Source organism: Salvelinus namaycush, chromosome 38 (genome assembly GCF_016432855.1).
Source record: "Salvelinus namaycush isolate Seneca chromosome 38, SaNama_1.0, whole genome shotgun sequence".
Taxonomy (NCBI): Eukaryota; Metazoa; Chordata; class Actinopteri; order Salmoniformes; family Salmonidae; genus Salvelinus; species Salvelinus namaycush.
The window spans coordinates 15,885,352-15,896,165 of NC_052344.1; the positions used below are offsets into that span (position 1 = coordinate 15,885,352).

Genomic DNA, 10,814 nt, shown 5'->3' on the forward strand with positions numbered 1-10,814 from the left:
GCTGGTGGCATTGTCATGCTGGAAAGTCATGTCAGGATGAGCCTGCAGGAAGGGTACCACATGAGGGAGGAGGATGTCTTCCCTGTAATGCACAGCATTGAGATTGCCTAGAATGACAACAAGCTCAGTCCGATGATGCTGTGACACATTGCCCCAGACCATGACGGACCCTCCACCTCCAAATCGATCCCGCTCCAGAGTACAGGCCTCAGTGTAACGCTCATTCCTTCAACGATAAACGCGAATCCGACCATTTCCCCTGTTGAGACAAAACCGCGACTTGTCAGTGAAGAGCACTTTTTGCCAGTCCTGTCTGGTCCAGCGACGGTGGGTTTGTGCCCATAGGCAACGTCGTTGCCGGTGATGTCTGCCTTACTACAGGCCTACCATCCCTCAGTCCAGCCTCTCTCAGCCTATTGCGGACAGTTTGAGCACTGATGGAGGGATTGTGTGTTCCTGGTGTAACTCGGGCAGTTGTTGTTGCCATCCTGTACCTGTCCCGCAGGTGTGATGTTCAGATGTACGATCCTGTGCAAGTGTTGTTACACGTGGTCTGCCACTGCGTGGACAATCAGCTGTCCATCCTGTCTCCCTGTAGCGCTGTCTTAGGCGTCTCACAGTGAGGACATTGCAATTTATTGCCCTGGCCACATCTGCAGTCCTTATACCTCCTTGCAGCATGCCTAAGGCACGTTCACGCAGATGAGCAGGGACCCTGGGCATCTTTCTTTTGGTGTTTTTCAGAGTCAGTAGAAAGGCCTCTTTAGTGTCCTAAGTTTAGTGTCTTAACGACCGTTCCACAGGTGCATGTTCATTCATTGTTTATGGGGCATTGAACAAGCATGGAAAACAGTGTTTAAACCCTTTACAATGAAGATCTGTGAAGTTATTTGGATTTTTACGAATTATCTTTGAAAGACAGGGTCCTGAAAAAGGGACGTTTCTTTTTTGCTGACTATAGGTTACTCGTGCATGTTATTTTGCGAATATTGCGCAAAGGCAATGCAAATAACCATTCTGTTAAAGGCTCTTAATTGTGAGCACCAGAATGCACCCTATCAGCCAAGCTGTACCAGAACCAAATACACTTTGCAAGAACCAAACCACTACCAACAATTATTCAGTATTCAATTGGTCTAGTGTTGTCTGCCCAGTCTTTATCTCACAAAACCAATTAATTTCAACAATGAATTCAGGGTAACATTGTTCCTAATAATTACCAGCGCACTTACGCAAGTAAAAGAGAGAGTGCAGAGTCCATGCCTTTTTGTTATAAATGATGACCACGTTTTTCAACCTGCACCTGGACCTCAAATGCATCAAGTGCACTAATTAATCAAACACACCAGACACGTTAGCAAGAGGTACATTTGCATCCGTCTTCAAAGGGTTCACCCCCTATCCAATCTGTTAAATGGCCAACGTCATTTAGACTTGGGAGACCAATAAGTAATGCAGCACAGATTCTTCACCTATAAAATAAAGAATGTTTTTTTCTCATCACCTATCAACTCGATCAAAAACAATCATATTTCACAGGTTACAGATGGGACAGTCGAGACAGTCTGTCTTTAACCTGATCTGATAAATGCATATCCTTATGTGTGTCTATGGGGCTATTTATGAATAGCCAGGCACATTTATTCTCCCGCTGCGTGACCAGAGTTTTTTTATTGGAGATCACAGGGACCCATACATCACATGGAGATGGTAATCGATGCAAAGCACATTCTTATTTTCCAACCTCAAAAAGCTTGACACGACTGTGAAGGTATCGTGAGGAATTGCACCAGCTTCCAGCGACCTCAAAACACAAAAGCAGTGGCTCATTTCAAAACTTGACGCAAGTTTCGGGAACACTTTGACGCAATTTCGGAACACGTCATGCAACCTAGATAATGAGGCAAGCCCTCTTATCTGATCTGTTGAGAAATCTGGAGTCACTCACTGATTTCAATCCTGTTAATGCTGTCAGTTATACAATCATACAATCTGCTAATCTGTGTCAACATACACCAGCCATATTCCAAACGCATCCTTCGGGGTTGCTCACGCAGTGCCAAGCGCGCTTTTACGCGCACATTCAGTGAGACATGCAGCTTCATCACAGTCGAACAAACCCTGTTGTTTGTCACTAAATCGTAACCCTTCTCTCACCACCACTGCAAAACAACCACGAGTAAACTCATTGCGCATTGGGTGAAATAATTGAAGATCCTCTCTTTAACATATTCCAGCACGTATGTTCATGCAGCGTGCTGTCCATTTATCGTTATGATGGTGGGATGCATAAATTAATGGTAGCTGACGACGAAATCGACAAACTATTCCCTGTCTTCCTTTGTGGGGTAGGGGACACAGCAATACCATTCTGTATGGACAGAATCGTATTTGCACACGAGGTATGAAGGTCTCCAAATCAAGGACATCGAGTCAAAATCATGCGTCAACTTCCGGATGCTTCATACTTCACTGCAAAATGACTACGATTATTTTATATTTTTATTTTAAATATATAAACACATTAACATATACAAAACACAAATCAATGGCAATTTAAATGGTATACCCTCTTTGTGTTGCACAATAGAATAACATCTTAACGCAATACAGTTGTACTAGCCCAAGCGGGAAATTCGATACTGTTGAACTTGCTTTGAAAAACAATTAGCCAACTCTCACGAAATGCTTGCTGTCTTCCTGGAGAGGTGCCTGGCACGGGGATGCGCAATACCATTCCTATAGAGAAAGGAATCGTTCCATGGATGGATCGGCAACAGACATGCAAATGGTGGAAAATATAATATTCCATGTATGATCATTGTAATTATTAAGACAACGAATTCAAGATTTATTATCGTAACATTGTATACCCTTGTGTAACGGATGTGAAATGGCTAGCTAGTTAGCGGGTACGCGCTAGTAGCGTTTCAATCAGTTACGTCACTTGCTCTGAAACCTAGATGTAGTGTGCCCCTTGCTCTGCAAGGGCCGCGGCTTTTGTGGAGCGATGGGTAACGACGCTTCGTGGGCGACCGTTGTTGATGTGTGCAGAGGGTCCCTGGTTCGCGCCCGTGTCGGGGCGAGGGGACGGTTTAAAGTTATACTGTTACACTTGTATATATCGTTTCATTTTTGTTGGATGCAGAAACAATCCACTGAAAAGAAGATATGGATCATATGTAAAAGAGAATCTTTCCAATATTGACGACAACAGCAGGTAATAGAAAGCAATCCATAGCACTATGATAATTTATTTACTTGCTAAGCTGAATTTCATTGCGCAATGTGACAATTCCATTCCGCATCATGGCATGGCACAATATGCAGATGACTATATCTAAAGCGCAAACCATCTCCACTCCCATGTCACTGATAAACACGTGTATTACATCCTCCGATAGGAAATATGACTCCTATACGACATTGTCTATTGTATAGCATCGGTTGATTCAGTATAATGTAGTGAATGCCCAAGAAAGACCCTCATATACCATAGGTCAAGTCGAACCTTGCTTGTTGCGCACAAAGTTCTGTCAGTATCCTGCCACGACTGATGTTGATACATTATACATGTATCCCAAGTAAATTGATATAAACACTTCCAAAGGTACAGACTACTATAAAGATTGCACGATTACATTACACATGAATGTTATGCGCCGGTACACTGACTGAGCGAATTTTTATCGTGCGCATTTCTCTCCATTCTCTAACCAAACATCCTTAAGATTTGCGGGACATATGTTGTTGAGTTAATTACCTGCTCTCAGGCTTTTCTGCTACTCGTGCAGCGGGTTTCCTTCATCCGGTGCTCTCTGGAAGTTAGTTGGTTCGCTTCATCACACGGCTGCACGTCTGAGGACATGCTTGTAGAGTAAAGCTGGGGAGGCAAAGCTGGCTTCTTGGCTGGAGAAAGTGGCGAGGGAGGAGAGAGCGTATGTGAGAGACAGAGAGAGAGAGAGTTGGAGAGTTAGAGGGGGGCGGTGCACAGTGCAGAATTTCATAGAATATTTGTTGCCGGTGAAATCCACTGCGTACCTGTCTTGCTTTTTGACGAACAAAACTGACGGTGATGTTATGCACTGATTGTATGCAGAGTTGCAAACTGCGTGATAATTATATTATATACTACACAAATGATATATGTCCAATCATGGTTGCATTGTTTGTGCGCTGAATGTGCCTAAAATTGATTTGCATTACTTGTGAAATGTCGTCTGGGTAGCCAAGGCTGTTTGTTTGAGCGGATTACGTGGATGCCTTTCAGCACCATGGAGAGCGCACACGACGCGTGAGCAAGAAAACTGGGGGAGAAAGTCAAGAAGAAGGTAAAGCTGCTGGCTGATCGTCTTCAAAACACACCTATGCAGAGGAGGATTAAAAGGAGTTTAGCCATTTGACCGTACGTGCTGAACTGCACACCACTCTCAGTGATATGAGATTTGTTTAGCCGCTGGTTAAAACGACTTAACCTACCCCAGAACAATGCCTCCTCATGCTCTAGGAGCACAGCATTGACTGCGCACAGAGGCGTCAAGACCATAGGGAGCACATGGGCGTCCTCAGATTTGTCGTTTCATTTTTTATAGTCACCAAGCAATTTTGATGGCATACAGGCTATCAATCAAGTTAGAGTAGCTAGCTTGTCTAACTATCTTAGCTGGCATGATTTCTGACAAGGTTGGTACACTTTAGAAAAGCAAGCAATTACTAAATGTACTGAATAAGACTCACATTCATTTCAATCTTTACCCAGATTTTAGCAGAGATGCAGAGAAGCATATTTAGTTTCTTTAAAAAAAGAACCACCAGTCAGGAGGATACAGAAAGCTCAAGAGGTATGTTTAGACATGCAGAAAAATAGACACATTTTGACATAATTAAACATAATGATTATGGGTCTAGATTGCAGGAAAAGGCTGTTTCAGGTGCTTGAAAAATGCTAAATGTCCCAACCAGCACCCAGCCACCCTCATGTACAGTGCATTCGGAGTGTATTCAGACCCCTTGAATTGTTCCACATTTTGTTATGTTACAGCCTTTTCTAAAATGTATTTTTTTTAAATTCTCCCCTCATCAATCTTCACATAATACCCCATAATGACAAAGCAAATACTTCTTAGAAGTATTCAGAGCCTTTACTCAGTACCTTTGGGTATGATGCTACAAGCTTAGCACACCTTTATTTGGGGAGTTTATCACATTCTTCTTTGCAGATCCTCTCAAGCTCTGTCAGGTTGGATGGGGAGCGTTGCTGCACAGATATTTTCAGGTCTCTCCAGAGATGTTAGATCGGTTCAAGTCCAGGCTCTGGCTGGGCCACTCAAGGACATTAAGAGACTTATCCCGAAGCAACTCCTGAGTTGTCTTGGCTGTGTGCTTATGGTCGTTGTCCTGTTGGAAGGTGAAGCTTCATCACAGTCTGAGGTCGTGAGTACTCTCAAGCAGGTTTTCTTCAATGATCTCTCTGTACTTTGCTCCATTCATCTTTCCCTCGATCCTGACTATTCTCCCAGTCCCTGCCGCTGAAAATCATCTACACAGTATGATGCTACCACCACCATGCTTCACTGTAGGGATGGTCCCAGGTTTACTCCAGACGTGACGCTTGGATTTCAGGCAAAATAATAACATTTTGGTTTCATCAGACCAGAGAATCTTGTTTCTCATGGTCTGTGAGTCTTTAGGTGCCTTTTGGAAACTCCAAGCGGGCTATCATGTGCCTTTTACTGAGGAGTGGCTTCCGTCTGGCTGCTCCACCATAAAGGCCTGATTGGTGGAGTGCTGCAGAGATGGTTGCCCTTCTGGAAGGTTCTCCCATTTCCACAAAGGAACTCTAGAGCTCTGTCAGAGTGACCATCGGGTTCTTGGTCACCTCCCAGACTAAGGCCCTTTTGGTACCCTTCTCCAGATCTGTACCTCGACACAATCCTGTCTTGGAGTTCAACGGACAATTTATTCGACTTCATGACATGCACTGTCAACTGTGGGACCTTATATAGACAGGTGTACTGTATGCCCTTCCAAATCATGTCCAATCAATTGAATTTACCACAGGTGGACTCCAATCAAGTTGTAGAAACATCTCAAGGATGATCAATGGAAACAGGATGCACCTGAGCTCAATTTCGAGTCTCATAGCAAAGGGTCTGAATACTTATGTAAATAAGGTATTTCTGTTTTTTATTTGTAATACATTTTCAAACATTTCTAAAAACCTCTTTTCGCTTTGTCATTATGGGGTATTGTGTGTAGATTGATTAGAGAAAAAAATATTTAATACATTTTAGAATAAGTCTGTAAAGTAACAAAATGTGGAAAAAGGGAAGGGGCCTGAATACTTTCCCAAGGCACTGTACTTTGTGCCACCTCATAATTTTGGGGTGCATGACGACCCTGACTGCTCATGCACCTCCCCCCCACAGGGTGGGCAAGATAACGGTTACCGAGCAGCAGCCGGCCTTTGTTTACATGTACAGCCCATCACACAGACACATGCATGTACTTTACACTTTACACTGTCATCTCCTATATCCCGCCCTCTCAACCTCTAAATTCTTACTGGCTGTTGTTTCAGCACAAGGCACGGTGCAAAGGATTGTTTGTAATGGCCTCTTCTGGCCTCTTGAGATGTACAGTACTTCTCTTGTTGTTCAAATTCATTGTGAAGCTGATGGGATCTTTTTATTATGAGACAATGATCTAAGCGATGTCTGGAAATAATTATTTTCTACGATTAGATCTTGTATAAGAGGGATGTTATCGTTCGCAAGCTCTCAGTGTGTTTGTCTGTTTGTTTCCCTCATGATATTGTTCATTATTATTCCCATTCACAAGGCTTGGCATTGGTTATTCTGGGGGTCATTCCAAAGCAAACGGTGGAGTTGAAACAATTGGTGGAATGTTGGTGGAATGTTCTACTGACATCTACTGGGGAAGCCTCTCTGAGTCCTGCTGTGTGCTCCTCCCAACACACAACACCTCCATATCAGCTGTGTTATATATGATAGAGAACATTGTATATAGGAGTATACTATATCACAACACTATGGAGACATTTTAATGCAAGCGACTTACAATGTAGACATTGACTGTCTTAAAGTCCTGTAAAAGATTGACAGACAGAGAGGGACTTTGAAAAGCAGCCCAGTGTCATAAACAGACCCACCTGCCCCAAAACTGCCTCTTTCCAGCTCTCCTTTCTCTTCAACTTGACAAAGCCATTACTCCAAGAAAAGCACTTTTCAGTTTTTAAGCCATTATTGTTAGACTATTGCTAGTTGCCAAATTGGGAAAGGGGTTAGTAGACACTGTATGGATAGAAGCAGTTCTAACTGTAGCTGTCAATTAAGACAGTGGACTGTAATGGTGTTTTGGCTTTTGCAAAATATACTCCTGCATTAAATAAGAATGCTGTCTTACCGTGTAGCAAAGTAGCGGTTGTTAAATTGGCTAGCGGTAAGTGGATGGAATGCCTGCATATAATATACTTTACATAATGTGAAGTAGAGGGGGGTCTGTGAGGAAAAGAAACATGAACCGAATAAAGCCATGGAGGTCAGCTTTTTTCTGGAGATGTGAAGTGACAGTTTATATTTTCATCATAAATACAACTGTCAGCACTAAGCATCTCCCAACACCGTGAATTAGGAAGACAAACAAAAAGCTGGTGTTAATGCTCTTGTTTACAGGAGATGTGTTATTAATCAAGTCTGACAAGAACCAGGAAACATAAGACAACAGTCTGATGCATACTGCACACACACACACACACACACACACACACACACACACACACACACACACACACACACACACACACACACACACACACACACACACACACACACCACACATACTCAGATGCATGCTCCCTCCACACAAACAGTGTCTTACACGCGTATGTAAAGAGTGTCACCTCAAACATGTGGATTAAAAGAGGAGAGAATGATCAAGAACAGCATATTGAAGTGGCACACTAGAGACAGCTGAAAGGTTGGCCTCAATTAGAGGGTAGATGGAGAGAGTGTCTTCTGTTAATGGCATGTCTTTCATCAAATTAAGATGTGTTAAAGACACGCACGTGAACCAAAATATGAAATAAGGGGCTATTCTTCCACTATGTATGTATTCAGAGCCATACTGTACGTTCTCAAGCACGGTGTTGTGAAATACAGAGGATCATGTGAGTGAAAACTTTCTTCCATCAATCCAGTCCGGTGTAATAACCCCGTAATGCTCTTCTTTCCCAAGAGCAGGCCTTTGGGAGGTGGAGTATAGTGGGGCGTCCCAATGGAACCCTAGAGCCCTGTCTGCAGCCGTGTCATGATTGACATCAGGATATCAATATGGCCCTCTTCAAATACTCATGTCCAAGTGCTCCCCTGGTTGACAGAGTGTGTTGGAGTTACTGGACACTCATTAATCCTGGGGCTAAGAGGATCTTAATTTGACCTATATTGTGATAGCCAAATAATCCTGCAGCAACACTATTGTAATTTTTTGTCTATAATGTTGCTTGATTGGTGGTTAGGCTATTAGCTGGCCAAAAGTAGGATACATGAAAAGTGCAATACTGTTAATATAACCGTATGTTAGTGTGGGTTTTCAGCTAATTTATTTAAATCAGGAAGCTCATCTGCATTGGGGTGCAGGAAAATTGTCAGCAACAAAAGAGTGATCAAGTTACAGTTTTTTTTACAATCGCTAGGACCCATTTCTCAATACTTAGGTCACTTTTCCTAAACTCTTCACACAGTGAGCACAACAGCAGTCTATGTGGGATAAACTGTGGATAATTTTTCATTGCTTTGGCACAAAATGCATTCAATGACTACATCTTTCAAATGTCATGAATTATTTTCTCACTCAGACACAACCACCACAAAAACTCTATGTACCAACAGGACAATTTGCACATGTTTACATACTCTTTTAAAAAATGTTAAACTTAAGTTCAAAACCTAACATAACACAACATTGAATAAGACAGCAATTTGCTACATTTCTACAGTAATACCGTGTTGAAATATATTCCAAATCTAAAAAATTAAATACTATCTAAACAATTAGACCAACCACAGCTGATTCCCATTGTAGCTGAACACCCAGGTGTTAGTCTTTCAATTTCATTACCATCTATACAAAAGGGGACATCTTAGGAATAATGCTGTACTGTAATGTAAACATGGACCCAGACAGAGCTGGAGAAGTGGCTGACCGAGGAAGAAGAGTGGCTGGGAGAGGGAGAGGAGAGGGAGAGGAGTACGTATGCGTGGTGGAAGAAGACTGAGAGGAAGATCAAGAGCTGTAGTCTCAGATGAGATTAGGGCTACTATGATTTATAATGTAATCAATTATGGTCTATCAATGAGAGAGGCTGGTCTGAGAGTGCAGCCAAATCTCCAACGCTCAACAGTGGCATTTATTGTGAGAAATTTCCGGCAAAACAACAGGTAAGATGTGCATTCTGCAAGGGCATCTGACTGAACTGCACATTACAGAAGTAAATTGAGCAAAGCCTCCAAACCCACTTGTGTGTAATTGTTTTTGTATTTCTGCTTAGGACCCAACGGTTGCCTCCCACAGGCAGGAGAGGTAGGATTTTCACTGCTGTGCAGGAAACTGCCATCGTTGATATGGTCATCAGAAACTATGGCATAAAACTCACAGAGATTCAGGACAGAGTGTTGGCAGACAACATTACATTTGGAAATATTCACAATGTAAGCATAACAACTATTTCTAGATTCCTGAAACAACCTCAAGTCAGGATGAAGCAGTTGTAGACTCTTTCCTTTGAGAACACAATGGCATGTTTTTAGTTATAATGTAAGCTACCGTAATAGCCTAACACTTATGTTGCCTTGTGGATTCATTTTAGAGAGTCATGGAGATTGAAGCCAGGCAAACATCCTACATATTCATCTTTGTGGATGAGGCTGGTTTTAACTTGGCCAAAACACGGCGGCGAGGAAGGAATGTGATTGGGAAAAGAGCCACAGTGGATATCCTGGGCCAGAGGGGTGCCAACATCACAATGTGTGCAGCACTATCCTGTGATGGATTGCTGTTACACAACCCGCCTATTGGGCCATACAACACAGAGCGTCTCATTTCATTCCTGGATGACCTCTATTGAAGGGTTGTGCCAGGTGAGAAAAGGGTTGCAGTGAGGCGAAATCGGCCAACGTTTGAAATTGTATGGGACAATGTGGCATTTCACCACTCCCGTGCAGTCACAGAGCGGTATGCAGCCCATCCCAGGATGGTGTCACATTTCCTTCCACCTTACTCTCCATTCCATAACCCCATAGAGGAATTATTTTCCTCATGGTGGAAGGTTTATGACCACCATCCACATGATCAAATGTCCCTCCTAGACACAATTTTTCAAGTTTTTAAATGTTATATATATTTTATTTATTTAACTAGACAAGTCAGTTAAGAAATAATTCTTATTTACAATGACGGCCTAGGAACAGTGGGTTAACTGCCTTGTTCAGGGGCAGAACGACAGATTTTTACCTTGACAGCTCAGGGATTCGATCTAGCAACCTTTCAGTTACTGGTCCAACACTCTAACCACTAGGCTACCTGCCGCAATGAATACTGGATGACTAAACAGTAGAGTGGTGTCATTCTTGTTTTGTAAAGACATTTTACAAAAGAAAACATTGTGTAATGCTACCGGTTGTTAGTGTTTTTTAGGTCATTGTTTTATGAGTGACAAAGTGTGCGTGTTGGGTGACAACCTTTGCTAGTGTTATGGAAGAATGAGTTGATTTGAGACATGTATGAAGTGTTTTGGT

The 10,814-nt window shown here is 42.5% G+C and overlaps 1 protein-coding gene and 1 long non-coding RNA gene across 4 annotated transcripts in view; one reads left to right on the plus strand and one right to left on the minus strand.

The window, feature by feature from the left end:
- LOC120031953 (muscarinic acetylcholine receptor M2-like) overlaps positions 1 to 3,951 on the minus strand; it is an 82,582-nt gene extending 78,631 nt beyond the window's left edge. For 2 of the 3 annotated variants that reach the window (XM_038977819.1, XM_038977820.1), the window contains exon 1: positions 3,764 to 3,948. The gene's annotated coding sequence lies outside the window, so the exon portion shown is untranslated. Of the gene's footprint in view, positions 1 to 3,763 lie in introns of all 3 variants that reach the window. The other variant, XM_038977818.1, reaches the window with a different exon arrangement.
- An 85-nt stretch (positions 3,952 to 4,036) lies between these two features.
- Positions 4,037 to 10,465, plus strand: LOC120031955. Its single transcript, XR_005473776.1, has 3 exons — positions 4,037 to 4,331; positions 9,569 to 9,728; positions 9,887 to 10,465. It is a non-coding gene; the product is annotated as an uncharacterized LOC120031955 (long non-coding RNA).
- The last annotated feature ends 349 nt before the right edge of the window (positions 10,466 to 10,814 follow it).